We start from the raw sequence: 16,910 nt of genomic DNA on the forward strand, positions 1-16,910 counted from the left end.
ACTTGAAATAAGATTGTTATAGTTATAGAAATTGAACCAAAGTTTGAATATGATTATTACCTTGTATTAGAATGATAACCTACTGTAATAAACAAAGATTTCTTGAGGTTGGATGATCACCTTACAAGATTGGAACTGAGCTAGCAAACTTGAAAGTATTCTTGATTTTATGAAACTAGAACTTTTGGAATTTATGAAGAACACTTAGAACTTGAAGATAGAACTTGAGAGAGATCAATTAGATGAAGAAAATTGAAGAATGAAAGTGTTTGTAGGTGTTTTTGGTCGTTGGTGTATGGATTAGATATAAAGGATATGTAATTTTGTTTTCATGTAAATAAGTCATGAATGATTACTCATATTTTTGTAATTTTATGAGATATTTCATGCTAGTTGCCAAATGATGGTTCCCACATGTGTTAGGTGACTCACATGGGCTGCTAAGAGCTGATCATTGGAGTGTAAATACCAATAGTACATACATCTAAAAGCTGTGTATTTTACGAGTACGAATACGGGTGCATACGAGTAGAATTGTTGATGAAACTGAACGAGGATGTAATTGTAAGCATTTTTGTTAAGTAGAAGTATTTTGATAAGTGTATTGAAGTCTTTCAAAAGTGTATAAATACATATTAAAACACTACATGTATATACATTTTAACTGAGTCGTTAAGTCATCGTTAGTCGTTACATGTAAGTGTTGTTTTGAAACCTTTAGGTTAACGATCTTGTTAAATGTTGTTAACCCAATGTTTATAATATCAAATGAGATTTTAAATTATTATATTATAATGATATTATCATGTATGAATATCTCTTAATATGATACATATACATTAAATGTCTTTACAACGATAATCGTTACATATATGTCTCGTTTAAAAATCATTAAGTTAGTAGTCTTGTTTTTACATATGTAGTTCATTGTTAATATACTTAATGATATGTTTACTTATCATAGTATCATGTTAACTATATATATATCCATATATATGTCATCATATAGTTTTTACAAGTTTTAATGTTCGTGAATCACCGGTCAACTTGGGTGGTCAATTGTCTATATGAAACATATTTCAATTAATCAAGTCTTAACAAGTTTGATTGCTTAACATGTTGGAAACATTTAATCATGTAAATATCAATCTCAATTAATATATATAAACATGGAAAAGTTCGGGTCACTACAGTACCTACCCGTTAAATAAATTTCGTCCCGAAATTTTAAGCTGTTGAAGGTGTTGACGAATCTTCTGGAAATAGATGCGGGTATTTCTTCTTCATCTGATCTTCACACTCCCAGGTGAACTCGGGTCCTCTACGAGCATTCCATCGAACCTTAACAATTGGTATCTTGTTTTGCTTAAGTCTTTTAACCTCACGATCCATTATTTCGACGGGTTCTTCGATGAATTGAAGTTTTTCGTTGATTTGGATTTCATCTAACGGAATAGTGAGATCTTATTTAGCAAAACATTTCTTCAAATTCGAGACGTGGAAAGTGTTATGTACAGCCGTGAGTTGTTGAGGTAACTCAAGTCGGTAAGCTACTGGTCCGACACGATCAATAATCTTGAATGGTCCAATATACCTTGGATTTAATTTCCCTCGTTTACCAAATCGAACAACGCCTTTCCAAGGTGCAACTTTAAGCATGACCATCTCTCCAATTTCAAATTCTATATCTTTTCTTTTAATGTCAGCGTAGCTCTTTTGTCGACTTTGGGCGGTTTTCAACCGTTGTTGAATTTGGATGATCTTCTCGGTAGTTTCTTGTATAATCTCCGGACCCGTAATCTGTCTATCCCCCACTTCACTCCAACAAATCAGAGACCTGCACTTTCTACCATAAAGTGCTTCAAACGGCGCCATCTCAATGCTTGAATGGTAGCTGTTGTTGTAGAAAAATTCTGCTAACGGTAGATGTCGATCCCAACTGTTTCCGAAATCAATAACACATGCTCGTAGCATGTCTTCAAGCGTTTGTATCGTCCTTTCGCTCTGCCCATCAGTTTGTGGATGATAGGCAGTACTCATGTCTAGACGAGTTCCTAATGCTTGCTGTAATGTCTGCCAGAATCTTGAAATAAATCTGCCATCCCTATCAGAGATAATAGAGATTGGTATTCCATGTCTGGATATGACTTCCTTCAAATACAGTCGTGCTAACTTCTCCATCTTGTCATCTTCTCTTATTGGCAGGAAGTGTGCTGATTTGGTGAGACGATCAACTATTACCCAAATAGTATCAAAACCACTTGCAGTCCTGATAGTTTCTGATGCTCAGCTTTGACCTTAGAACACGTCAAACATTCTCCTACGTATTTAGCAACATCGGCTTTCATACCCGGCCACCAAAAATATTTCCTGAGATCCTTGTACATCTTCCCCGTTCCAGGATGTATTGAGTATCTGGTTTTATGAGCTTCTCTAAGTACCATTTCTCTCATATCTCCAAATTTTGGTACCCAAATCCTTTCAGCCCTATACCGGGTTCCGTCTTCCCGAATATTAAGATGCTTCTCCGATCCTTTGGGTATTTCATCCTTTAAATTTCCCTCTTTTAAAACTCCTTGTTGCGCCTCCTTTATTTGAGTAGTAAGGTTATTATAAATCATTATATTCATAGATTTTACTCGAATGGGTTCTCTGTCCTTCCTGCTCAAGGCATCGGCTACCACATTTGCCTTCCCCGGGTGGTAACGAATCTCAAAGTCGTAATCATTCAATAATTCAATCCACCTACGCTGCCTCATATTCAGTTGTTTCTGGTTAAATATGTGTTGAAGACTTTTGTGGTCGGTATATATAATACTTTTGACCCCATATAAGTAGTGCCTCTAAGTCTTTAATGCAAAAACAACCGCGCCTAATTCCAAATCATGCGTCGTATAATTTTGTTCGTGAATCTTCAATTGTCTAGACGCATAAGCAATCACCTTCGTTCGTTGCATTAATACACAACCGAGACCTTGCTTTGATGCATCACAATAAATCACAAAATCATCATTCCCTTCAAGCAATGACAATATAGGTGCCGTAGTTAGCTTTTTCTTCAATAACTGAAACGCTTTCTCTTGTTCATCATTCCATTCAAATTTCTTCCCTTTATGCGTTAATGCAGTCAAGGGTTTTGCTATTCTGGAAAAGTCTTGGATGAACCTTCTGTAGTAACCAGCTAGTCCTAAAAACTGGCGTATGTGTTTCGGAGTTTTCGGGGTTTCCCACTTTTCAACAGTTTCTATCTTTGCCGGATCTACCTTAATACCTTCTTTGTTCACTATGTGACCGAGGAATTGAACTTCTTCCAACCAAAATGCACACTTTGAAAACTTAGCGTACAATTCTTCCTTCCTCAATACTTCTAACACCTTTCTCAAATGTTCACCGTGTTCTTGGTCATTCTTTGAGTAAATAAGTATGTCATCAATGAAAACAATGACAAACTTGTCAAGGTATGGTCCACACACTCGGTTCATAAGGTCCATGAACACAGCTGGTGCATTAGTTAAACCAAACGGCATGACCATAAACTCGTAATGACCGTAACGTGTTCTGAAAGCAGTCTTTGGAATATCATCTTCTTTCACCCGCATTTGATGATACCCGGAACGTAAGTCAATCTTTGAATAAACAGACGAGCCTTGTAGTTGATCAAATAAGTCATCGATTCTCGGTAGTGGGTAGCGGTTCTTGATGGTAAGTTTGTTCAACTCTCGATAGTCGATACACAACCTGAATGTACCATCTTTCTTCTTGACAAACAACACAGGAGCTCCCCATGGTGATGTGCTTGGTCGAATGAAACCACGCTCTAAAAGTTCTTGTAATTGGCTTTGCAGTTCTTTCATCTCACTGGGTGCGAGTCTGTAAGGAGCACGAGCTATTGGTGCAGCTCCTGGTACAATATATATTTGAAATTCAATGGATCGATGTGGGGGTAATCCCGGTAATTCTTTCAGAAATACATCGGGAAATTCTTTTGCAATGGGAACATCATTGATGCTCTTTTCTTCAGTTTGTACTTTCTCGACGTGTGCTAGAACAGCATAGCAACCTTTTCTTATTAGTTTTTGTGCCTTCAAATTACTAATAAGATGTAGCTTCGTGTTGCCCTTTTCTCCGTACACCATTAAGGGTTTTCCTTTTTCTCGTATAATGCGAATTGCATTTTTGTAACAAACGATCTCCGCTTTCACTTCTTTCAACCAGTCCATACCGATTATCACATCAAAACTCCCTAACTCTACTGGTATCAAATCAATCTTAAATGTTTCGCTAACCAGTTTAATTTCTCGATTCCGACATATATTATCTGCTGAAATTAATTTACCATTTGCTAATTCGAGTAAAAATTTACTATCCAAAGGCGTCAATGGACAACTTAATTTAGCACAAAAATCTCTACTCATATAGCTTCTATCCGCACCCGAATCAAATAAAACGTAAGCAGATTTATTGTCAATAAGAAACGTACCTGATAATGCTAAAAACGAACATATATTTCATAGCATTATTCCTCAAGAAAGACAAGCTTTTAGTTGCAATTGTTCTATTTACAAGTGATATTCGTTTAAATAATAAAAGGTGAAGACAAAAGACAGATTCGACGATTTGAAGACGCAAACGACCAAAAAGCTCAAAAGAACAAAAGACAATCAAAAAGGTTCCAATTATTGATAAGAAACGTCTCGAAATTACAAAAGTACAAGATTCAAAACGCAAAGTACAAGATATTAAATTGTACGCGAGGACGTTCGAAAATCCGGAACCGGGACCAGAGTCAATTCTTAACGCTCGACGCAACGGACTAAAAATTACAAGTTAACTATATATATAAATATAATATAATATATAATTAATTATATTAATTATATATATATTATATATATATATTTAAAACCGTCGGCAGCAGGAAACTCCAAGGGTGTAAACTGAAAATACCTCTCCGCGACTCGCGGAGTTTGAAGGGCTTTTTGCCGCGAGTCGCGGAGCCCCAAATTTCATTCCTGGCTATAAAGCTAACCGAATTCTGATCGAATTTACCATATCTTTTTCTCAATCTCTCTCAATATATACGTAATATATATATATTTATATTTTAATTTTAATTTTAATTATAAATTCTAATAATAAGGGTATGTTAGCGAATGTTGTAAGGGTGTAAGTCGAAATTCTGTCCGTGTAACGCTACGCTATTTTTAATCATTGTAAGTTATGTTCAACCTTTTTATATTAATGTCTCGTAGCTAAGTTATTATTATGCTTATTTAAAACGAAGTAATCATGATGTTGGGCTAATTACTAAAATTGGGTAATTGGGCTTTGTACCATAATTGGGGTTTGGACAAAAGAACGACACTTGTGGAAACTAGGCTATGGGCTATTAATGGGCTTTATATTTGTTTAACTAAATGAAAGTTTGTTAATGTTAATATAAAGATTTACAATTGGGCGTCCCTATAAACTACCATATACACTCGATCGGACACGATGGGCGGGGTATTTATATGTACGAATAATCGTTCATTTAACCGGACACGGGAATGGATTAATAGCCATTAGAATAATTGAAACAGGGGTGAAATTACATTCAAGGGTAATTGGTGTAATTGTTAACAAAGTAGTAAAACCTTGGTTTACACGCAGTCGATAACCTGGTGTATTCATTAAACAAAGTATTAAAACCTTGTTACAATTCGAATCCCCAATTAGTTGGAATATTTATCTTCGGGTATAATAATAATTTGACAAGGACACTTGCAATTTATATTTATGACTGATGGACTGTTATGGACAAAAACCAGACGGACATATTGAATAATCCAGGACAAAGGACAATTAACCCATGGGCATAAAACTAAAATCAACATGTCAAACATCATGATTACGGAAGTTTAAATAAGCATAATTCTTTTATTTCATATTTAATTTCCTTTATTTTATATTTAATTGCACTTCTAATTATTGCACTTTTATTTATTGTTATTTTATTTTATCGCACTTTTAATTATCGTACTTTTTAATTATCGCAATTTAATTTTATCGCATTTTTATTATTCGCAATTTCATTATCGTTATTTACTTTACGCTTTAATTTAAAGTCTTGTATTTATTTAATATTTTACATTAGGTTTTAACTGCGACTAAAGTTTTAAATCGACAAACCGGTCATTAAACGGTAAAAACCCCCCCTTTATAATAATAATATCGCTTATATATATATTTGTATTTTTATAAAAGTAAACTAATATAGCGTTGAGCTTTGTTTAAAGATTTCCCTGTGGAACGAACCGGACTTACTAAAAACTACACTACTGTACGATTAGGTACACTGCCTATAAGTGTTGTAGCAAGGTTTAAGTATATCCATTCTATAAATAAATAAATATCTTGTGTAAAATTGTATCGTATTTAATAGTATTTTCTGCTAAAATTATAAACTATTTTATATACACCTCGTTCGACATCAAGTATTTTTGGCGCCGCTGCCGGGGATTATCTTAAAAACCTGAAGCGCAACGCTAATATAAAAAAAAAAAAAAAATTTTTTATCTACTTTTATTAAAAGTCGTTTTTGTAAAAATTACGTTTTAATTATTCAAAAATATAAAAAGAAAAACAAAAATATAAGTATTTTTAGGATTTTGTTAAATATTTAAGTTTTATAAGTTTCTTTATCTTTATTTTAATTTATAAAAATATAAATTTTATTAAAAATCGTTTATTTAAATTAAAAACAGAAAAATAAAAAAAAAAAAAATAAAGAAAAAACGCGTAAAAACAAAACCTGTCAACTGATTTCTGGATCCCCGCGACTCGCGGGGTTTTCCTCTTTATTTGCCGCAACTCGCGGAGGGCCTCTGACACTCGGACAAAAACCCTAATCACGGGTTATTATTTATTATTATTATTATTATTATTAAAACCTAATTACTATTATTATTATTATTAGATTTAATTTTACTTTTTATTTAATTTGTTGTATTTTGTTAAATTAGTTTTAATAAAATTGTATTATTTGTAGTTTTATTAAATAAATAATATAAAAATAATATTTTTTATAAAAATTGTACTTTTTACAACTTTTTGTATATTTTTATATTTTGTACCTTTTTAATCGTTGTAGCGTAATATTTGTATTTTTTAGCTCATATTTAATTTTAAACTTAGTTTTAGCTATAGTTATTTTTACTCCTATATTTTTAGGCTTTGCCGTAGAATTCCTTAAGTACTTTTTCTTTAGACTAAGATTTAGGTGCTTTAGAATTTTGCGACGCCCTTTTTAAGTTTTAGTTTCTTTTTAAGTTATTTCCATTTGGGATTTAGTTTTTCCTGTAAGCTTTAATATTTTTAGACCTTTTACTATGTATCAATTATCATTCCAATTAGTAATTTCAATTTGCGATTATAATTTTAAGTTAGTTGTAGTAATAAGGTTAAATTAGTTAAGTATTTTTAAGTTTTGATAAGTTTCTTTTATTTTTCCGTCACCTTTTATTTTTCAACCATTTTTTTCTTTTTCGACATTTTTCGACGCGCAATCTTTTTCTCTCTTATTTCTCGCTATTCTAGTTTTAGGACTTAGAATTTTATTCTACTTCTTATCTAAATTTCTTAAAATTACGAAAATTTATTTTAAGTGGTTAAATTAATAGACATCAAAATTTTCTGGTTCGTAGTAATAGTTGGATTTGTACGTGGACCGGGTTATTGGAGCCAAACAGTCCTCAATTATATTGAGACCAAACGAATCCTGCCCCTCTGCTGCATCTTTTGGCTATTCGAAACGTGGGCAAAATCAGAAAAGTCTATTGATTGGATAACTTATTATAATTTTTCTTTCCTTTTTAAAACTAATAAATATTCAGTGAATGCACCGAGCAAGACGTTCATCACCTTTTGTACGTTCACCACCTGTAACTCGATCAAGACATCGTTTAACAAATATAACCGCCGTTGATTTTTCTTTAGAATCGTCATCCAGTCGACCAAGTACTTCAGTTCAAATTTCCGATAATCCATTTTTTGAACCCAACCTCACAATTGAGAATCCAGAAAATATTCAGGAACGGTTCATAGATCCTGAACCATTAAACTTTCCTCCGGAACCACCAATCATTCAAACAGAGATTGTTGAGGAACGAACTATTAAATCAGAATCATCTAGTGATACCGATTCAACAAATTCAATTATGGAGAATCTGGAACCTTTAAGTATGGAAGACCGAATGAGAGCTAAACGCACTGGCCAAGGTCACGCAATTACTCATCCAGACATTAATGCGCCAGATTATGAAATCAAAGGACAAATTCTACACATGGTGACTAATCAATGCCAATTTAGTGGTGCACCGAAGGAAGATCCAAATGAACATCTACGTACCTTTAATAGGATCTGCACACTATTTAAAATACGAGAAGTGGAGGATGAACAAATATATCTCATGTTATTTCCCTGGACTTTAAAGGGAGAAGCCAAAGATTGGTTGGAATCGTTACCTGAAGGGGCGATTGATACATGGGACGTTTTAATTGATAAATTTCTTAAACAATTTTTTCCTGCATCTAAAGCCGTAAGACTTCAAGCAGAAATTGTTACGTTCACACAGAAACCAAATGAAACTTTATATGAGGCGTGGACAAGATATGGAAAGTTGTTAAGAGGATGTCCGCAACATGGTTTAGACACCTGTCAAATAGTACAAATATTTTACCGAGGATGCGACATCACTACAAGGAAAGACATAGATATAGCAGCTGGTGGTTCTATTATGAAGAAAACCGAAACTGATGCTTACAAAATTATTGATAACACTGCTTCCCACTCACATGAGTGGCACCAAGAAAAAGATATCATTAGATCGTCTAAAGCAGCTAGAGCCGATTCTAGCCATGACTTAGATTCCATTTCCGCAAAGATAGATGCTTTCGAGAGACGAATGGAAAAGATGACTAAAGATATTCATGCTATACGAATTAGTTGTGAGCAGTGTGGAGGACCACATTTGACAAAAGATTGTCTCAGTATTGAATTAACAATGGAACAAAGAGAGAATATTTCATACATAAACCAAAGGCCTGGAAATAATTATCAGAATAATTATCAACCGCCAAGACCGATTTACAATCAAAACCAGAATTATAACCGAAATATTCCATACAATAACCAACAAGGTCCTAGCAATCCACAATTATCCAATAATACTTACAATCAGCAAAGACCGAATTTTCAAAACAAACCACCACAACAAACCGATGATAAAAAGCCGAATTTAGAAGATATGATGACGAAGCTAGTTGAAACTCAAACGCAGTTTTTCACATCTCAAAAACAAACCAATGAACAAAATGCTCAAGCATTTAGAAATCAACAAGCTTCTATTCAAAATCTGGAACAAGAAGTAAGTAACCTAGCAAGGTTAATAGGTGAAAGAAAACCGGGAAGTCTACCTAGTGATACAAATGCTAACCCCCGGAATGAAACAGCTAAAGCTATTACCACAAGAAGTGGTACAACACTTAAACTACCTGAAATACCTGTAACTTCTGATGAAACTATTCCTACTCCACAAGAACCACAACCTGATCAAGATAAGAAAAAAGAACCGGTAGTTGAAAAGGTTAATGAAAATAACACAGTTAAGGATAAACCTTATGTTAAACCATACCAACCACCACTTCCTTACCCGAGTAAAATGAAGAAAGAAAAACTTGAAGCCGAGCAATCCAAATTCTTGGATATGTTTAAACAGATAAATGTAAATCTTCCTTTCATTGATGTGATTTCAGGAATGCCAAGGTATGCTAAATTCTTGAAAGATCTAATCTCAAATAGAAAGAAAATGGAAGAACTCTCGGCTGTTACTATGAATGCTAATTGTTCAGCAGTGCTGTTGAATAAGATACCAGAAAAACTATCTGATCCAGGAAGTTTCACAATTCCATGTTTTCTGGGTAGCCTTAGTTCAATAGAAGCATTGGCAGACTTAGGTGCTAGTATAAATCTAATGCCGTATTCACTATACGCTAAATTAGACCTTGGAGAATTAAAACCAACCAGAATAAGCATACAACTAGCCGATAGATCAATAAAATATCCTAGAGGGATAATGGAGAACATGCTAGTTAAAGTTGGTACTTTAGTATTTCCAGTAGATTTTGTTGTTTTGGACATGGAAGAAGATTCTCAAGTTCCTCTCATATTAGGAAGACCATTTTTAAACACGGCTAAAGCAATGATAGACGTGTTCGGTAAGAAACTGACCCTAAGTATAGAGGATGAGAGTGTTACCTTTTCAGTTGATAAAGCAATGCAACAACCACAATCTGCAGATGATACATGTTATTATATTCAAACTATAGATGCACATGCAGAATTATTAGAAGAATTTCCAGAATTACAAGGAACAGGAGAATGTTCTTTAGGAGAAGGAAATGAACCAATTGATGAAGCTGAAATGTTAGCTACACTTATAGCTAATGGATATGAACCAACAACAGAAGAAATTCAAATGCTAAAAGAAGAAGACAGATATCGATATAAATCATCGATAGAAGAACCTCCGAAATTAGAGTTAAAGCCACTTCCAAACCATTTGGAATACGCTTATTTACATGGTGAATCTGAATTACCTGTAATAATATCGTCTTCTCTTACTGAAAATGAGAAATCACAGCTCATTTCTGTGTTGAAAGCTCATAAACCAGCCATTGCATGGAAGATTCATGATATTAAAGGAATAAGTCCTTCGTATTGCACACATAAAATCCTTATGGAAGAAGGTCATAAAACGTATGTGCAACGCCAACGAAGACTAAATCCTAATATGCAAGATGTAGTTAAGAAAGAGATTATTAAACTGCTAGATGCAGGTTTGATATATCCAATTTCTGATAGTCCATGGGTAAGCCCAGTTCAATGCGTACCTAAGAAGGGTGGTATGACTGTTATCACAAATGAGAAAAATGAGCTTATTCCTACTAGGACTGTAACAGGATGGCGTGTATGTATTGATTATAGAAAATTAAATGACGCCACCAGAAAAGATCACTTCCCCTTACCTTTCATAGATCAAATGTTGGAAAGATTAGCCGGAAATAGTTACTATTGTTTTCTTGATGGATTTTCCGGATATTTTCAAATTCCAATAGCACCCGAAGATCAAGAGAAAACCACATTCACGTGCCCTTATGGTACTTTTGCTTACAAACGCATGCCATTTGGACTTTGTAACGCCCCTGCAACCTTTCAAAGGTGCATGATGGCGATTTTTCATGACATGATAGAAGAATGCATGGAAGTATTCATGGATGACTTTTCAGTCTTCGGTGATACATTTAAATCATGTCTAGTTAATCTGGAACGAATGCTAATTAGATGCGAAAAATCAAATCTAGTACTTAATTGGGAGAAATGCCATTTCATGGTTAAAGAAGGCATCGTTCTTGGACATAAAATTTCAAAAGAAGGAATTGAAGTGGATAGAGCTAAAGTAGATGTAATTGCTAAACTTCCACATCCCACCAATGTTAGAGGAGTTAGGAGTTTTCTAGGGCATGCCGGTTTTTACCGACGTTTTATAAAAGATTTTTCTAAAATTGCCACTCCTATGAATAAACTCCTAGAAAAGGATGCGCCATTCATCTTTTCAGATGAATGTATCAAATCTTTTAATATTCTTAAAGAAAAACTCACTAATGCGCCGATCATGATAACACCAAATTGGAATCTACCATTTGAACTAATGTGCGATGCAAGTGATTTTGCAATGGGAGCCGTTTTAGGACAAAGGATTGAAAAACGATTTCAACCTATATATTATGCTAGTAAGACATTACAAGGAGCACAAACGAACTATACAACTACTGAAAAAGAACTCCTTGCTATTGTCTTTGCTTTTGACAAATTTCGATCATATCTAGTTCTAGCAAAAACGGTGGTCTATACCGACCATTCTGCTCTTAAATACCTATTTTCAAAACAAGATGCTAAACCAAGATTAATCCGTTGGATCTTACTCTTACAAGAGTTTGATATTGAAATCCGAGATAAAAGAGGAGCAGAAAATCTCGCCGCTGATCATCTTTCTCGTCTTGAAAATCCCGAATTAGAAGTTCTGAATGAATCGGCCATACAAGACAACTTTCCTGATGAATATCTATTGAAGATAGATTATAAAGAAATCCCATGGTTTGCAGACTATGCAAACTACTTAGTTTGTGGATTCCTTGAAAAAGGATTATCGTACCAAAGACGAAAGAAATTCTTCAGTGATATAAAACACTATTTCTGGGAAGATCCACATCTGTTTAAAAGTTGTCCCGATGGAATAATACGCCGATGTGTATTTGGAGATGAAGCTAGTAAAATTTTAAACCATTGTCACACAGGACCAACAGGAGGGCATTATGGGCCTCAACTAACAGCAAGAAAAGTTTATGAAGCTGGATTCTATTGGCCTACAATTTACAAAGACGCACACCTTCTTTGCAAATCCTGTGATGCATGTCAAAGGGCCGGAAGAATAAGTCAACGTGATGAAATGCCACAAAATGTCATCCAAGTATGTGAAGTATTTGACATTTGGGGTATTGACTTTATGGGTCCATTTCCAAAATCTCATAATAATCTATATATACTCGTAGCCATTGATTATGTATCTAAATGGGCGGAAGCACAAGCTCTCCCAACTAATGATGCACGAGTTGTAGTAAACTTTTTAAAACGTCTTTTTGCAAGGTTTGGAACACCGAAAGCTTTAATAAGTGATCGGGGTACTCATTTCTGTAATAATCAACTTGAGAAAGTTCTTAAAAGATATGGAGTAACTCATAAAATCTCCACCGCATATCATCCACAAACAAGTGGACAAGTTGAAAATACAAACCGAGCTTTAAAACGTATTCTAGAGAAAACTGTAGGATCAAATCCGAAGGAATGGTCCATTAAATTGGAGGATGCACTCTGGGCTTTTAGAACAGCCTACAAAACTCCAATTGGAACCACACCTTTTAGACTTGTTTATGGAAAAGCATGTCATCTTCCAGTAGAAATTGAACACAAAGCATTTTGGGCTTTGAAGACATGTAATCTTGATTTACATGAAGCCGGACGTCTACGATTAAGTCAACTAAACGAATTAGAAGAATTAAGACATGAAGCATACGAAAATTCGTTAATCTATAAAGAAAGAACGAAGAAATGGCATGATAAAAGAATCAGAAGTTCAAAAGAATTTAAAGAAGGAGACAGAGTTCTTCTTTTCAATTCACGATTCAAGCTATTTCCTGGAAAATTGAAATCAAGATGGTCTGGACCATTCATAGTCAAAAGAGTTTTCCCATACAGAACGATAGAATTGATAAATTCAAATGGGATTGAATTTAAAGTTAATGGTCACAGAGTTAAACATTACATACATGGTCCGATGGAAGTCGACAACGAAGTTAATCACAATTTCGACACCACAGCTAACTAAGTGTGGGGAGAATCAAATCTTTAAAGGATAATATGTATTTCTGTTAGAGTTAGATTGTCTGTTTTCGTGTAGTTCTCGAAAATGGAACACGTATGGTCTTTCCCTAGCAGACCCTAAAGAACTAGTCTTCTCCCCCCATTCTGAATTTTTATTTTTTTTTAGGTTTTTACAAAATGAAGACTGCCTGTGAATTAAACCATGGTCTAATGCTACACGCTTTGATCACTAAAAGAAATAATGACATACTACCGAGTGAATTAGTATCAGTAATCAGAGAAAGAATGGACGGAGTTAGAAAAGGATCCAGATGCGAAGATAATAAGTTACAATTTGGTAAAGGAAAATCAAAATCCGCAGCGAAAAGAAGAGCACGACACCTAGAAAAATGTCACAAATGCGGAAAATGGTCACATGGAGGTAAATGTTCAAATAATCAAACCTATTCAAATACCGAATTTGTTACTTTATGCAGAGACGGACCGTTCATATGTTTAGAAGAAAAGACAATGAATGCTCGAGGTTACGCCTATGCAGCCATGGAAGACCAATTAAACCGACTATCTTATGAATATAATAGATCATATATCTAAGAAATCTATTTCACAGGTATGTCTGTATAGTTTTTATTTTTATTTTTATTTTTAACCTTTTGATAATAAACGCTAATTTGTTCGCTAAAAAGTATTAAATTGGTATTAAATAAAATTAGGTTTGGCGACCGAAATTATTGATATCATTCAAAAATTTATTACATCACTGCGAAATTTAACGTTTATTCTTAAGGTATAAATATCTTTAAACAATCAAACCAAAATATTTCAAAAATTCGTCATGAGTTAAATTAGGTCTTGGAACCGAAATTACTTTACCGAAAAGAGGGGCGCATATTTTTGATAATATTTGATTGATTAAAGTGGGATAAAAAGACAAAAAGATTTTTAATTTTATTTTTTTACCATGTTTTTAAAATTAATATTTAAATCTTAAATTAATATTGTAAACTTTGTAAAAACAATATTTTTAAAATTGTAAATATTTGAAAAATTAATATAAGTTTGGTATGAATTTATGAATTTTTAAATTAAGTTTGGTGTGAATTTTTAATTTTTAAAAATATGAAATTTTAATTTTATGCATTTTAAATTTTGAGTTTGGTGTGAATTTTTAATATTAATTTTGAATTTTATATTTAAGTTGTGTGAATTTAAAAACAAAAATTTACTTTATCTCATTAAGTTAAGAATATGATTTTTAAAATTCGTCGTAAGTTGAAGACTAGGTCTCTGAACCGAAATTGCTTTACCCGAGGTAGGGACGAGAACTTTTATTATCATTATTTTTAATCTTATTGATTTAAAGTATGCCAAAAACATTGAAAAAACCCAAAAATCTTAGCTTTTAAAACAATCGCTACAAAAAGACAAATTTTAAAATTTTGTCGAGGGACGGACTAGGACATCAATCCGAAACGACCTCGTACTAAATAACAAGGGAAACAAAATTTTAAAATTAATTTCTTAATTGTTTTATAAGTTAAAGATTATATAAAAAAAAAAAAAAAAAAAAAAAAAAAAAAAGTAACTCCGCGACTCGCGGAGTTTTGAGTGAAAACCTCCGCGACTCGCGGAGGGACAAAATTACAGAAAAAAAATATAACCAGCTGCACGAACAGAATAACACACACACACATACTGCACTTCGAAAAAACCCGAAAAAACCCACAAAAATCATCCCAAAAACTCAATTTTTCACCGTTAATCTTCAAATTTTTCACTACAATCATGTTGAGAAGGATGATATCTAGGAACTACTCAAGAAAACAGGTACAATTACACCCCAAATCACCTTTAAATCCGAATTTTAGTGTGTTCTTGAGCATATTTTCATAATTTGAATTTTGTTAATTTTTAGTGTAATTAGTGTTAAATTGTTAGTATATTATGCATGTATAACCTAGATTGATGCTTGTTAACATGATTTGAAGCCAAAAACTTCAAAATCTTTAGAATCTAGGGTTTGTGTTCTTGAGCAAATTTGGGGCTTTTTGATATAAACAGGTTATGGCCGATTTTTGTCATGAATTGTTGCTAAATTGAGTAGTGTAACATGTCTAGGTAGTTAAATGATCCAAACTTTGAGCCTAAACATGATTTTGAGAATTAAAGTGGACTTTTTCAAGTCCAAAATTCATGAACTTGATTTTTGAAAGATAATGCCATTTGAGACTTGTTTATTTGCTAGTAATGATTATTTTGACATGTTATTTGAGTTGAATGCTTATGAACTTGGCGAAAATTTTCATATATGCTTATTTGAAAAAGTGTAGATTTGATAAAAATGTGAAAATAAGCTTAAGTTTGATATAAATTGATAATGTCATTGTAATTATTTTGATTGATGATTTTGCTGACACTAATGCATATTTGGATGCACAAAATTTGTGTTTGATGTGTTTTGCAGACTGAAAGGGGTGAATCTTCATCCCAAGCCCGCCATGCTCCTGATGAGAACTTGGAACAACAGGAGGTAGATAACTACTACAAGCAGGATGTACCTCATCCAGTCATGACCTTTTCAGATATGCACTTGGAACAGTTGCACCCGAACCTGCGATTTGACAGACTTTGGATAGATTATCCAAAATATCAACGGGGATTGCATACTCTTCATTCCAAGGTTGTTGAGGTACCGAGGGTCATAGAATGGGGACCCTTGGAAGCTGTAGAATTGGCCGGGCCAATTAGGGAATTACTGGTACAGAGGTATGGTAATTCTTATTTTAATGACTGGATATGTTTATTCACCATACGCAGACCTGTATATAAAGTATGGTGTGAAGAGTTGTTATGTAGTATAGAGTTGAATGATCGGGTAGCTAGTTTAACCGATCGTTCTTTTGTTAGATTTTTGTTAGGCGGTTCGATGCGCCACATGTCTTTACTGGACATGGCTCAGGCTTTACGTATATATACGCCTGAGGAATTAGCGTCTGCCGATTGTAGAGGATTGATACTAAACGGTAGGAAAATAGATGAAAATTTTGATACACACGGTGTGTGGAGTCAAATGACAAGCCATCACCGTTTTAAAGGGGGAAACTACTCTTATTTGGATATAGATAGAGCCGAATTAAGAGTAATACATAGGTTTTTAGCTAACTCGATTACACAAAGGGGTAAAAACAAAGAAAAGGTAAATGAACAAGATCTGTTTTACCATATGTGTATTCGAGACCCACACAGCGCTGTAAGTATACCATATTGTGTGGGTTATTATTTATCAGCTATGGTTCGAGGGATGCGTCCACATAGCATAATAGGGGGTGGTATTTTTATTACTTTGATTGGTGAATATCTCGGTGTGGATATAAGTCGGGGGGGATTATTAGTAGAAGAGCCGGAACCCCGCGACACTATAGGTTTAAAT

The sequence above is a fragment of the Rutidosis leptorrhynchoides genome, chromosome 3, assembly GCF_046630445.1.
Source record: "Rutidosis leptorrhynchoides isolate AG116_Rl617_1_P2 chromosome 3, CSIRO_AGI_Rlap_v1, whole genome shotgun sequence".
NCBI lineage: Eukaryota > Viridiplantae > Streptophyta > Magnoliopsida > Asterales > Asteraceae > Rutidosis > Rutidosis leptorrhynchoides.